Source organism: Molossus molossus, unplaced genomic scaffold (assembly GCF_014108415.1).
Source record: "Molossus molossus isolate mMolMol1 unplaced genomic scaffold, mMolMol1.p scaffold_m16_p_1, whole genome shotgun sequence".
In the NCBI taxonomy this organism is placed as follows: Eukaryota; Metazoa; Chordata; class Mammalia; order Chiroptera; family Molossidae; genus Molossus; species Molossus molossus.
The window spans coordinates 116,345,437-116,358,333 of NW_023425344.1; positions in this window are offsets into that span (position 1 = coordinate 116,345,437).

A 12,897-nucleotide genomic window follows, 5' to 3' on the forward strand; every position below is an offset into this window, starting at 1 on the left:
TGAGTGTGATCGATCTCCTGGGTTACAACATTTGGAGGCCCCAGCGAGATCAGCCGCGAGGTCCCCCTTTTCTGTGGGGTCGACCTCCTCAGACGACGGGGAGGGCTGCCTCCTCGCCCTCCGCACCTACATTCGTTCTGGCTTTTGATTCGGCTAATTCGGACTAGGACTTCGGCCTCGAGGATCTGGGTAAGGGATTTCCCTTTCAGTAGCTCCGGAGCGTTCTGGGATTGTTGCGGGCGGGACGCCGCTGAACCGCACTTCCCCCTCAGGGTCGGGACGCCGACTCCTGACCTGGGAGACCCGGTGGGTTTCCATCTGTTCTGAAATTGGTACCAATCTGTTTTAATCTGGCACTTTCGGGTGCGTCTGGCACTTTCGGGTGCAGGAAACCCGGTGGGTTTCCATCTGGCACTTTCGGGTGCGTCTGGCACTTTCGAGTGCATCTGGCACTTTCGGGTGCGTCTGGCACTTTCGGGTGCGTCTGGCACTTTCGGGTGCGTCTGGCACTTTCGGGTGCAGGAAACCCGGTGGGTTTCCATCTGGCACTTTCGGGTGCATCTGGCACTTTCGGGTGCGTCTGGCACTTTCGGGTGCATCTGGCACTTTCGGGTGCAGGAAACCCGGTGGGTTTCCATCTGGCACTTTCGGGTGCATCTGGCACTTTCGGGTGCATCTGGCACTTTCGGGTGCAGGAAACCCGGTGGGTTTCCATCTGGCACTTTCGGGTGCATCTGGCACTTTCGAGTGCATCTGGCACTTTCGGGTGCATCTGGCACTTTCGGGTGCAGGAAACCCGGTGGGTTTCCATCTGGCACTTTCGGGTGCATCTGGCACTTTCGAGTGCATCTGGCACTTTCGGGTGCATCTGGCACTTTCGGGTGCGTCTGGCACTTTCGGGTGCATCTGGTATGAAATTAGTATTTTGTGTTTTGACCGCGGTTGTCTGTCTATTTGTGTTCCGTGTTCTCTGCTGCTCTAACTGTTTTGCTTTCAGTAGGATGGGACAAGGACCGTCAACACCCCGTACCCCCCTTGAATGCCTTCTTGCTAACTTTTCTGACTTTTCCAGGAGATCCCAAGGCTACGGAACACCAGCCGATCCAGGGGTCCTCCGGACCCTTTGTGAATTGGAGTGGCCAACATTCCAAGTTAATTGGCCATCCGAGGGGTCTTTTGACTTGAGTCTTTTGTTTGCTGTGAGGTCTGTTGTGTACGGGGTTTCCCACCCCAATCAAAGGGTATACATTGATGTTTGGGTAGACATCGTGTCTGACAAGGCTAGTTACATCAAAAAATGCCAGCAACTAAAGGCAGGGGAGATGTATGCCAGAGTAGGTAGGAAGACTATTTTGGTTGCAGCTCCTAAGCCGCAAGGGAAGTCTATACCTCATACGAGTAGAGAAGAAAAAGAGAGAGCTCCGAACCAGGAAAAACCTAAGCCTAGGCTATACCCTGTTCTTCCAGGTGACAATGATGACATTGCGGACGGGCTATTCAATCCCCCGCCTTATCCAAGAGGCTCACCCCAAGATCCGGAGCCACGGGCCCCAGAACCAGGACCCGATGTTAGAGTCCAAAGCCCTCCTCACACTAGGGGCGGAACCCCCTACCAGCCCCCGCTGGGCCCGGATTCCTCTGTGCCTCTTTTGCCCTTAAGGGAAGTTCCGCCGCAACCAGGGGCACCCCAGGGGCCGCCCCGGATGGTTTATGTCCCTTTCTCAACATCTGATTTATATAATTGGAAACATCAGAATCCTCCTTTCTCAGAGGATCCACAGAAATTAATATCTCTTCTTGAAACCATTTTTCGTACACATCAGCCCACTTGGGATGATTGCCAACAAATTTTGCAAACTTTGTTTTCTTCAGAGGAAAGAGAGAGAATACACAGGGAGGCGGCAAAAATTATCTTAGGGGATGTAGAAGGGGACTCACATACCAGAAGGGATGAACTAGAGGAACAACTCCCCACGAGCCCCCCCAGATGGAATCCGAATACGGATGCAGGGATGACGGCTTTGCGCCATTATCACCAGTCTCTGCTTAGGGGTCTAAGGGCTGCAGCCAAGAAGCCCACTAATTTGGCCAAGGTGAATGCTACCATACAGGGAAAAGATGAATCTCCCGCCGCCTTCTTAGAGCGATTGCTGGAGGCATATCGAATATATACTCCCTTAGACCCAAATAATGAGAATAACAGACGAATGGTTAATATGGCCTTCGTCTCTCAGTCAGCCCCAGACATAAGAAAGAAATTACAGAAATTAGAGGGCTTTGAAGGAAAGGCTATAAATAAACTAATAAAAATAGCCCAGAAAGTATACCAGAATCGGGAGGATCCCATCAGGGAACAAACTAAGCAGTTGTCCCGAATCCTATTAGCCACGCCTGAAAAGCAACAAAATAAGATAAAGGAAAGAGCTAAAAAACCGCCTCTACACCGAGACCAATGTGCTTATTGCAAGGAGCGCGGCCACTGGAAATCTGAGTGCAAAAGGCGAATAAGCGAGAAAGGGGCAGAGGAACAAAAGCCTCGACAAGCACGCCTGCTGTTGGAGGCTGAAGACTGAGGGAGTCAGGGTTCCTACAAATTAGGCCCCCAGGAACCCACGCTAACATTAACAGTCGAGGGGAAACCTGTTGAATTCCTAGTAGACACGGGGGCCACATTCTCTGTTTTAAAAAAGAGTGATGGGGAACTCACCTCACAAAAGACTTCTATCACAGGGGCAACGGGAAAGCCTGAGTCCTATCCTTGGACACGAGCCCGCATTACGGACTTGGGAAAGGGCACTATCACGCACTCCTTCCTAGTCATGCCGGATTGCCCTTACCCCTTGCTAGGGCGAGACCTGCTCCAGAAATTGCAAGCTACTATCTCCTTTGGGGACGAAGGGACAATATTACAGTTGGGAAAACAACCCTCCCAATCTATAATGGTAACCGTCCCTATATCGGAGGAATACTTACTCTATGCCTCTCAGGAAAAACCTGAACCCCCCTCTATTCAGATGCAAGAGCTATTGACACAGATTCCTGGGGTATGGGCAGAGCAAAACCCACCAGGGTTGGCCTCACATCAACCCCCGATCATTGTCCAGTTGTTGAGCTCTGCCTCCCCGGTACGGGTCAAGCAATATCCGATACCCCAGAAGGCCAGAATTGGCATCGCCAAGCACATAAAAAGACTAAGGGAGACGGGGATTCTCAGGCCTTGCCAATCATCCTGGAACACTCCTCTCCTGCCTGTAAAGAAGCCTGATACTGAGGACTATCGCCCGGTGCAGGACCTTAGAGAGGTAAACTCCAGAATTGAGACTATACACCCAACTGTGCCTAACCCTTACACTCTCCTAAGTCTCTTGCCTCCAGATAGAACGTACTACTCTGTTTTGGACCTGAAGGATGCCTTCTTCACCCTCCCGCTGGCTCCCCAGAGCCAACTGATTTTCGCCTTTGAATGGACGGATCCTGAAGGAGGATTCTCTGGACAACTCACCTGGACGCGCCTGCCTCAAGGATTTAAGAACTCGCCAACCCTTTTTGATGAGGCATTAAGCCGAAACTTACTGGGATTCAGGGAATCCCAGCCTCAGGTAACCCTATTGCAATATGTTGATGATCTCCTCCTGGCAGCTGCAACCGCAGAGGAATGCCTAGAGACCACCAAGGCCCTTCTGAGGGAACTGGAGAGGATGGGATACCGGGTTTCAGCCAAGAAGGCCCAGATATGCGTACGGAGGGCCACATACCTGGGATATCAACTACAAGGAAATAAGAGGTCCCTATCCGCCAGTAAAATAGAAGCCATTCAGAATATACCCACTCCAACTACCAAGAAACAAGTCCGAGAATTCCTTGGCGCTGTGGGTTATTGCAGACTATGGATTCTAGGGTTTGCAGAAATAGCTAAGCCTCTCTATACCAGCACAGGGGGAAAAAGCACAGACTTAATTTGGACAGACCAAGAGGAGAAGGCTTTTCGGGCCCTCAAGCAGGCCCTGATTTCGGCTCCAGCTTTAGCACTGCCAGACGTCACCAAACCCTTCCAGCTCTTTGTTGCAGAGAAGGGGGGCGTCGCGAAGGGGGTCCTCACACAGACCTTAGGCCCTTGGAAGAGGCCGACGGCTTATCTCTCTAAGAGACTGGACCCGGTGGCAGCGGGATGGCCCTCCTGTATGAGGGCGATAGCTGCCACCGCCCTGCTTGTCAAGGAGGCCCAGAAATTAACCCTGGGCCAGGACCTCCAAATTATCGGAGGCCACACCACTGAGGCACTCCTGAGGACGCCCCCTGACAGATGGATCTCAAATGCCCGCCTCACTCAGTATCAGGTACTATTGCTAAACCCGCCCCATGTGACTTTCTCGAAGTCCACGGCCCTGAACCCGGCCACCCTATTGCCTGATGCTAATCAGGACGGACTCCTCCATGACTGCATAGAATTATTAGATACCCTGTCTGCTGGTCGGCCGGACTTGAAGGACATTCCCTTAACTAACTCCGACTATGAACTTTACACGGATGGGAGCAGCTATTTGAAGAATGGGCAACGATACGCCGGAGCGGCTGTAACTACAGAACATCAAATAATATGGGCTCAGGCACTACCCCAGGGCACTTCAGCCCAGAAGGCTGAACTAATAGCCCTAACACAAGCTTTGCACTGGGCTAAAGGAAAGAGGGTAAATATCTACACGGACAGTAGATATGCCTTCGCAACTGCCTTGGTGCATGGGGCCCTATACCAAGAAAGGGGCCTGTTGACTTCGGCCGGTAAAGAGATTAAGAATAAGCAAGAAATTTTGGCCCTTTTGTCAGCTATATGGCTGCCCAAGGAAATAGCTATTATTCACTATAGAGGACACAAGAAAGGGCCGGATTCAACCCACAAGGGCAATAATTTAGCTGATGAGACGGCGAGAAGGGTTGCCACGGAAGAAGTGCAACCCCTCGAGATCTTGCCCTTGTTGCCTTGCAGAACTTTGCCTACTTCCCCTAATTACAACAAGGAGGAACAAAAATTAGGGGCAAAGCTACACTGTGTTAAAGGGAAAGGAGACTGGAAAAAGCTCCCCGATGGGCGCCTATTACTCCCCAAGGCATTAAAAATAACCCTGGTCCAGGACCTCCACCGGAGCACTCACCTAGGAATTTCTAAACTGATCTCTCTAATTAATAAACATTTCTATGTTCCAGACTTGAGAACTATAGTTACCTCGAAAGTTTCCCGCTGCTTGCCGTGTACTCAAATAAACCCGGGGCCCTCTGTATCCAAGAACATAGGGATAAGGAATCGGGGACAAGAACCAAGAGAACACTGGGAATTGGATTTCACTGAAGTGGGCTGAAGCAGATATGGTTACAAATATTTATTAGTTTTCATAGACACTTATTCGGGATGGACTGAAGCTTTCGCCACAAAGGGGGAAACTGCCTCCATTGTAGCCCGTCACCTCCTGGCCGGAATCCTCCCACAATTTGACTTACCCTTAGCACTGGGGTCTGACAATGGGCCGGCTTTTACGGCCAAAATCTCCCAAATCTTAACAAAGGCTCTGAATATTAATTGGAAATTACATTACATTTATCGACCTCAGAGCTCAGGGCAGATAAAAAGGATGAATAGGACTCTAAAAAAAACGTTAACAAAATTAAAATTAGAGACTGATGAGAATTGGATAAACCTTCTTCCCTTTGCATTATTAAAAACTAGATGTACCCCCTACTTGAAGCACCTAACACCATTTGAGATCCTATATGGAAGGCCCCCACCTATCCTCACCAGAGTCCCTTTAGAATACATAAATAAATTGACTAACCAAGAGTTTCTTAAGTCCTTACAGACAATCCAAACAATCAAAAAAAAAACAAAATTGTTAACAGACCAGAGACCTCAACCAAAGACTGCTTCACCTCCTGCCCTAAATATAGAACCAGGAGATTGAATTTGGACTAAAAAGTTCAGCAAGGAGACATTAAAACCCACCTGGAAAGGCCCTCACCTTGTGATCCTGTCAACACCCACGGCCTTCAAGGTAGCCGGGAAAAAGCATTAAATCCACCACACCCAGATAAAAAAGGCACATCCAGACCAAGTTCCCCGGACATGGAAAGTGCATCGGGACCAAGGGGATTCATTAAAACTCAAATTTGTCTCGGTTTCTTGATGACCATTTTGCTTGGAGTTTCTGACACTACCCCACCTAAATTCCAATGAGTCATTATCCGGACCACTGATGGCAGGCAGATTGCTACCAACGCTACTTGGTCGACTGGTATGGTCAAACTTACTACTAATTTCTCCAAGTTCTTTGATGATAAACTTTGTGATACGGAACTATTCTTAACTAGATGGCCGGGGGGGACTATCACTGCTGAGGGACTATCTCTTGGGGAATGCTCCGAAGGAAAGATAAACCAGGGCCTGTGAAATACCCCCCATTATATCTGTCCTGAAACGCTCTCGGGCAGGCGCTTCACCTGTGGGTCCCTATCTGACTTTTAGGGCCTGGGGTTGCGAAACTCTGGCCCTTTCATGGGTGCCAACCAAAGGGGACCTTGATATCCTCTTCCATAGGTACACCAGCCCCAAACCCCAACTTATTAACAGAGAGGATCCTGACCCTAAATGTGAAAGTCAGACTTGTAACCCTACAACTGTAACTATAAACAATCCCCATGACCCAACATGGGTCACTGGAAAGACTTGGGGACTAAGACTCTACTCAGCGGGGACTGACCCAGGGGTACTTTTCACTATTCAGAAGCTCCCCTGGGTTCCTCCAATGCACACTGAGGACCCCCACTTCGGCCTCCCTATAAAGACTCCCATAGGCCCTAATCAGATTCTTAACCCGAACTACAACTCCACTGGAAGGCTGAATACTACCAATGCCCCATCAGTCGACAATCTCCCTCAGGTTCCGCCCACTACATTTAGCAATTCTCTACTAACCATGTTAGACTCTGTTTTCGCTCTTTTGAATGAGACTCAAGCCACCATCACCAGAGACTGCTGGCTATGCATTGATCCAGCGCCTCCTTATTACGTGGAAATTGGAGCTAATATCACCGGAGGATCCACTTTCCGGAATGTCACCCTCTCAGACTCCGACAGCCCCGGGACTGGAAATCTAACGGCTTGTGCAGGCCAAGGCAGAATGACTCTTAGCGACTTACAAGGACAGGGAACCTGCTTCACCATTGGGGACTACAGCCTGGATTACTCGCCATATAGAGACAACTGCTTGACCAACACCTCGCTGAAACCCACTAACAGCCCTTGGACCCTCATAGCACCAAATGGGACTTGGTTTGCCTGTATGTCGGGGATTCATAGATATATCTCCCCAGGAAGCAGGCCTGATCTCTGTATAAGTACCTATATTATTCCACAGGTCTACCTATATGCTGGGCCCACAGGAGATGCCCATTTCTTAGCCCAAGATCAACATCCCCGGTTGCAGAGGAGGACCCCTATTCTAATCCCCATTCTGGCCACTTTAGGTATAGCCGGGTCAGCAGCGGTTGGCACCTCAGCCTTAATTACAAATAACATAAATATTAAAAAGCTGTCTGCCACATTTTCCAAGGACATCTCCCTCCTCCAAACACAGGTCGAATACTTAAAAAGACAAGTTGACTCCCTAGCTGAGATGGTCATGCAAAATAGGCGAGGGTTAGACTTACTATTTCTGAAACAAGGAGAATTATGTGCGGCCCTCGGGGAGACGTGTTACTTTTATGCCAACCATTCAGGAATTATTAGACAGTCCATGCAAGAACTCCAGAAGAGACTGAGAGAAAGGAAACTTAAAGAAAAATCCCACAAGTCATAATATCAAAGTCTATTTAATTGGTCCCCCTGGCTCACAACCTTAATATCTGCCATAGCTGGGCCGCTATTCTTATTGCTCTTAGGGTTCACCTGTGGCCCCATAATACTAAACAAACTCATAGCTTTCATAAAGGAAAAAGTCCAATCAGTAAAGCTCATGGTACTAGCTCAGCCATACCAGAAGCTCCCCCAGCGAGGGGACCCATTTGATGAGTCAAGGGTTTGACACACTAACAACAGGAGTGGGGAATGTTAGGGTCTGAGAGTGCCCCGAGGCTCCCAGAGGCCTTCGAGGGAAACAAAGGGTCAAAGAAAATTTTCCAGTCGTCTCCTAGCTAAACCCCCTCCCTTTCCTAGCAATTCTCCAAGGACATCTTAAGAGCGTCTTGAGCCTTGGAAAAACCACCTGCAGGGTGTGCGTGCCAAAGAATGCTTCTGCAAGGCCAGCTAACCGCTAATACCTGCTTCTGTACATCCTACTTGCTTGCAATTTACACCACAACCCCCCTATAAAACTCAGCCATACTAGCTCCTGGGGGCTGCTGCTCTCGGCTATGTCCGTAGGTGACATACCCTGCATGCAGGTTTTAACATAATAAAACACATTCAAATCTAAAGAATTAAGTCTAAATGTGATTGATCTCCTGGATTACAACAAAAATTACAATGTGAAATGGAAATTTTTATTTGTGGGGGAAGGAAGAGACAGACAGGAGGAGGATTTTGATACTTAGAATGTAACACAAGACTGAGTACCTAGAAATTATGTAAAAATGGCTAAGAAAAGATATCTGAATAATATAAGAGAATATGAGAGAAGAAAAATAAGTGATAGAAAAATAAAAACAAAATTATAGTGCTTTACAACTATACCTATGGTCCTGGTAGTAGCACTGCCTTCAGACCACTGAAAAAAGATTTTAGCAGGCATCTTTCATTGTTGTAACACAGACTATTAATACCCAAGTTTAAATAACTTTGTGAAGAAACTTTTGTAAAGAGTTCCTTTGCAACATGAATAATTAAATCTGATATTATTGAAGACTTAAAAATATTTTTTATCCTTAATTGTGTTTATAAATGTATGACTAATATCCCTGGCTACATCTACATCTAAGCCAAGCATTTTAAAGTCTAAAATATGTATGTATATATTTACAAAAGAGATGTATGCCTGATAAAATTGATTTTTAGTAACTGAATCAGATTTTTAAAAGTAAGTTTTGTTCCATATATAACAATACATTTTATCAGTGAGAAAATTCACACCATACAGATAAGCAAAAAACCCTAAAAATTAGCCATAATCTCATCATGCATAAGTAATAACTTTATATTTTATTATACTTTTTGTCATTTTCTATGCATTTAAAAAATTTGGAATCATGTGTTTTATAATCTAATTTCCCCTTTAATATATCAAGTTTCTATGTTTTAAATATTCTACATTATGATTTCATGGCTGCACTCAATTATACAGATATACTATAATTTATTAAAATCATATTATTGAAAATCTTTAAACATAAATCTTTGTGTATACATTTCATTATTTCTTCATATTAAAAGTTTAAGAAGCAGCCCTGGCCGGTTTGGCTCAGCGGTTAGAGCATCAGCCTGTGGTCCCCAGAGACCCGGGTTCGGTTTCCGCTAAGGGCATGTACCTTGGTTGCAGTTTGTCCCTGGCCCTGGTCGGTCGTGCGGGTGGCAGCCACTCGATGTGTCCCTTTCACATCGATGTTTCTCTCTCTCTCTCTCTCTCTTCCTCTCTCTCCCTCTCTCTCCCTCCCACTCTACCTGAACAAAAAATGTCCTTGGGTGAGGATAAAAAAAAAAAAAAAAAAAAAAAGTTTAAGAAGCAGAATTTCCAGGAATGTATTAATTAACTGGAACATGAGTCAAAAAAATATCTAGAGGAAGTCAAAAGGATGGAAAATGCAGGAAAGATCATAAGAGAAATAGTGGATAAGATGAAAAAGTATAATATATAATATTAATTGTAGTCCCAGAGGAAAAGAGAGAAAATGGCACAGAAGCAATATTAAGCAAATAACAAAATTTACCAAAATTCTTAGATGTTATCAGAAATTTATTTATCAAAATAAAACCAAAGGAAACCATAACTATGCACATTACAGTACAACTGAAAACCAAAGAGAAAAACTTATGGGCCGCCTGAGGAAAAAAGATACATTTCCTTCAAAGGGGAAGCCATAAGACAGAATAATGCTTAAACCCTGAAGGATACAGAAAGTTTGGAAGTAAAAGATGTGAAAATATGGTCTATGCCTACACCAATCTAAAAACTGTATTATATTAGTGCTATATGGCTAATAACATAGCTTCAAAATATGTAACAAAAATTGTTAGAATTGTAAGACTAAATGTGTAAGTTCAAAATCACAGTGGAAGAGTAACATACCTCTCTCAGTAACTAATACAATAAGCAGACAAAAATTCCATAAGGACATAGGAAATTTAAACAGCATGATTGACAGACATATGGAGCATTGTACCCAAATGCAGAATACACATACATCTCAAGTGCATATGGTACATTTATGAAAGCTGACCTATGTTAGGCCTCACACAAGTTTCATAAATTTCAAGGATTAAATCCATATGTGGTATATTCTAGAAACCTATAACAAAAATATAATCACAAAATACCTGTATGTTTGGAAATTTTAAAATCTACTTCTAAATAAGCCGTGAAAAAAAAGATAAAATTACACTGAAAATTAGAAGATAATTTACACTAGGTATTAAAAAACATTCTATACTTGTAGGATTCAGTTAATGCCTGATTAGAAGGGAATTTATAGCCTTAAATGCACACAATAGTATAGAAAAATTATCCGGGCTTGATTAATTTAGATTAGAATCATTGACATTATGCAACAATGAATCTCACAAAATATTTCTAACATGTCCCCATTTCAGGAGTCAGTTTTTCTCTATCAATCCCACTCTACTGACTTCTCCATCTGGGAAATAAGACTGTGAAACAGCTGCGCCATTCACTATGAAAATTATGAAAGCTATCTAATTTAGCTTCTCAAGAAGTTAAGAAAGAATACTAAATAAAGATTTAAAAATAGAGGGACCAATAGTGAACTGTAACATAAACTATGGACTTTGGGTGGTGATGTGTCTATGTAGGTTCATAAATTGTAACAAAGTACCATTTGCTTGCAGTGGGTCTATTGGAAGTCTCCCTACCTTCCCCTCAATTTTGCTGTGAACCTAAAACTATTCTTAGAAAAACAGTCTTAATATTCTTAGAAAAACAGTCTTAAATATAGTTTTTAAATACTGGAAATCTTTTTTTTAATGTAAGTAGTTGGACAAAATAGGAAATATTTGGTAATTCACATAAGCAAGTTAGTTATATTTAAGATATTCTTTGTGTAAAAAATACCTCATCTGAATATGTAAAAATATGCCAGTGTTTAAGTTTTCACTTTTTAACAAGTTTTTTTGTTTGTTTTTGGTTAATCCTCACTCTAGGACATTTTCCATTGACTTTTAGATAGAGTGGGAGGAAGAGAGGGAGAGAGAGAGAGAGAGACATCGATTAGTTGCCTCCTGCATGACCCTCACTGGGGCCAGGGATCAAACTTGCAACCCAAGCATGTGCCTTTTACCAAGAATTGAACCCATAACCCTTTGGTCCTCAGACCAACGCTTTAACCACTGAGCCAAACCAGCCAGGGCTTACCAAGTTTGATTAATTAAAAAACAGATGTGAAAAGGTCTATTAATTATTCAGCTCAGTAATACATGAATGAAACCTATCAATTAAAAAATAAAAGCCAAAAAAATTAGTGGAAAGAAAATAGAAATAAATAAAAAAGGAAATATTCCGGAGAAAAAACTAACATGTGATGTTTGAGATTTTGCTGCCTACATTTTCTTCCAGAATTTTTATGGTTTCATGGCTTACATTTAAGTCTGTTATCCATTTAGAATTTATTCTTGTGTGTGGTGTAAGTTGGTGGTCTAGCTTCATTCTTTTGCATGTGCCTGTCCAATTTTCCCAACACCATTTACTCCATTGTATGCTCTTGCAACCTTTGTTGAATATTAATTGCACATAATGTCTTGGGTCCATTTCTGGGTTCTCTGTTCTGTTCCACTGATCTACGTTTATCAAGAACTTTAAGTCAACAAGAAAAAGACAATCCAACAGAAAAATGGGCATATCACCAAGGGGGTATCCAAATGTTCAATTAGCGTTTGAAAAGGTGATCCCCACCTAATTTCATTTACAAAATGAGAAATGCAATGTAAACCACTACCTCACCCAGGAAAATGTCTTAAATGTGAAAGACTGACAATCCAAGTGTAGACAAGTATGTGGAACAATGTAAACTTTAATATGCTGCTGGTAGAGCGTATATTGATACAAGCATTTTAGAAAACTATTAGGTATTATATACTACAATTTAATATAATTCTGTGCAATTCCCAAGCAATTCTACAATTTAATATAATTCTGTGAATTCCCAAGCAATTCTAGTTATATACTATTAGAAATGTGTATGCATATGGAAAAGCTATACATATGAATGTTTATAGCAATATTATTATTATTTTTAATATTTTTATTGATTTTTAGAGAGAGAGGAAGGGAGAGGGAGAGAGAGAAACATGGCTGAGTGAGCAAAATATCCATCAGCTGCCTCCTGCATGCCCCCTACTGTGGATCCAGCCTTAAACCTGGGTGCCCTGACCAGAAATCAAACTAGCAACCTTTCAGTGCATGGGACCATACCCAATCCACTGAGCCACACTGGCCAGGGCTATAGCAACATTATTTAAAATAGCCTCAAAATGGTAACAACGCAAATGTCCAACAACAGATTAAAAATTTTTTTGCTATATTCATTCACTGGAGTGCTATATAATGATGAAAAACAAATTATTGCTATACGCAACAGTATGGATAAATCTCACAAACATAACATTGAAAAAAGACATCAGAATCAAGAAATGCCTACACTATGATTCTACTTTTATGAAGATTAAAAAAAGTGAACTTGGTTCATTTG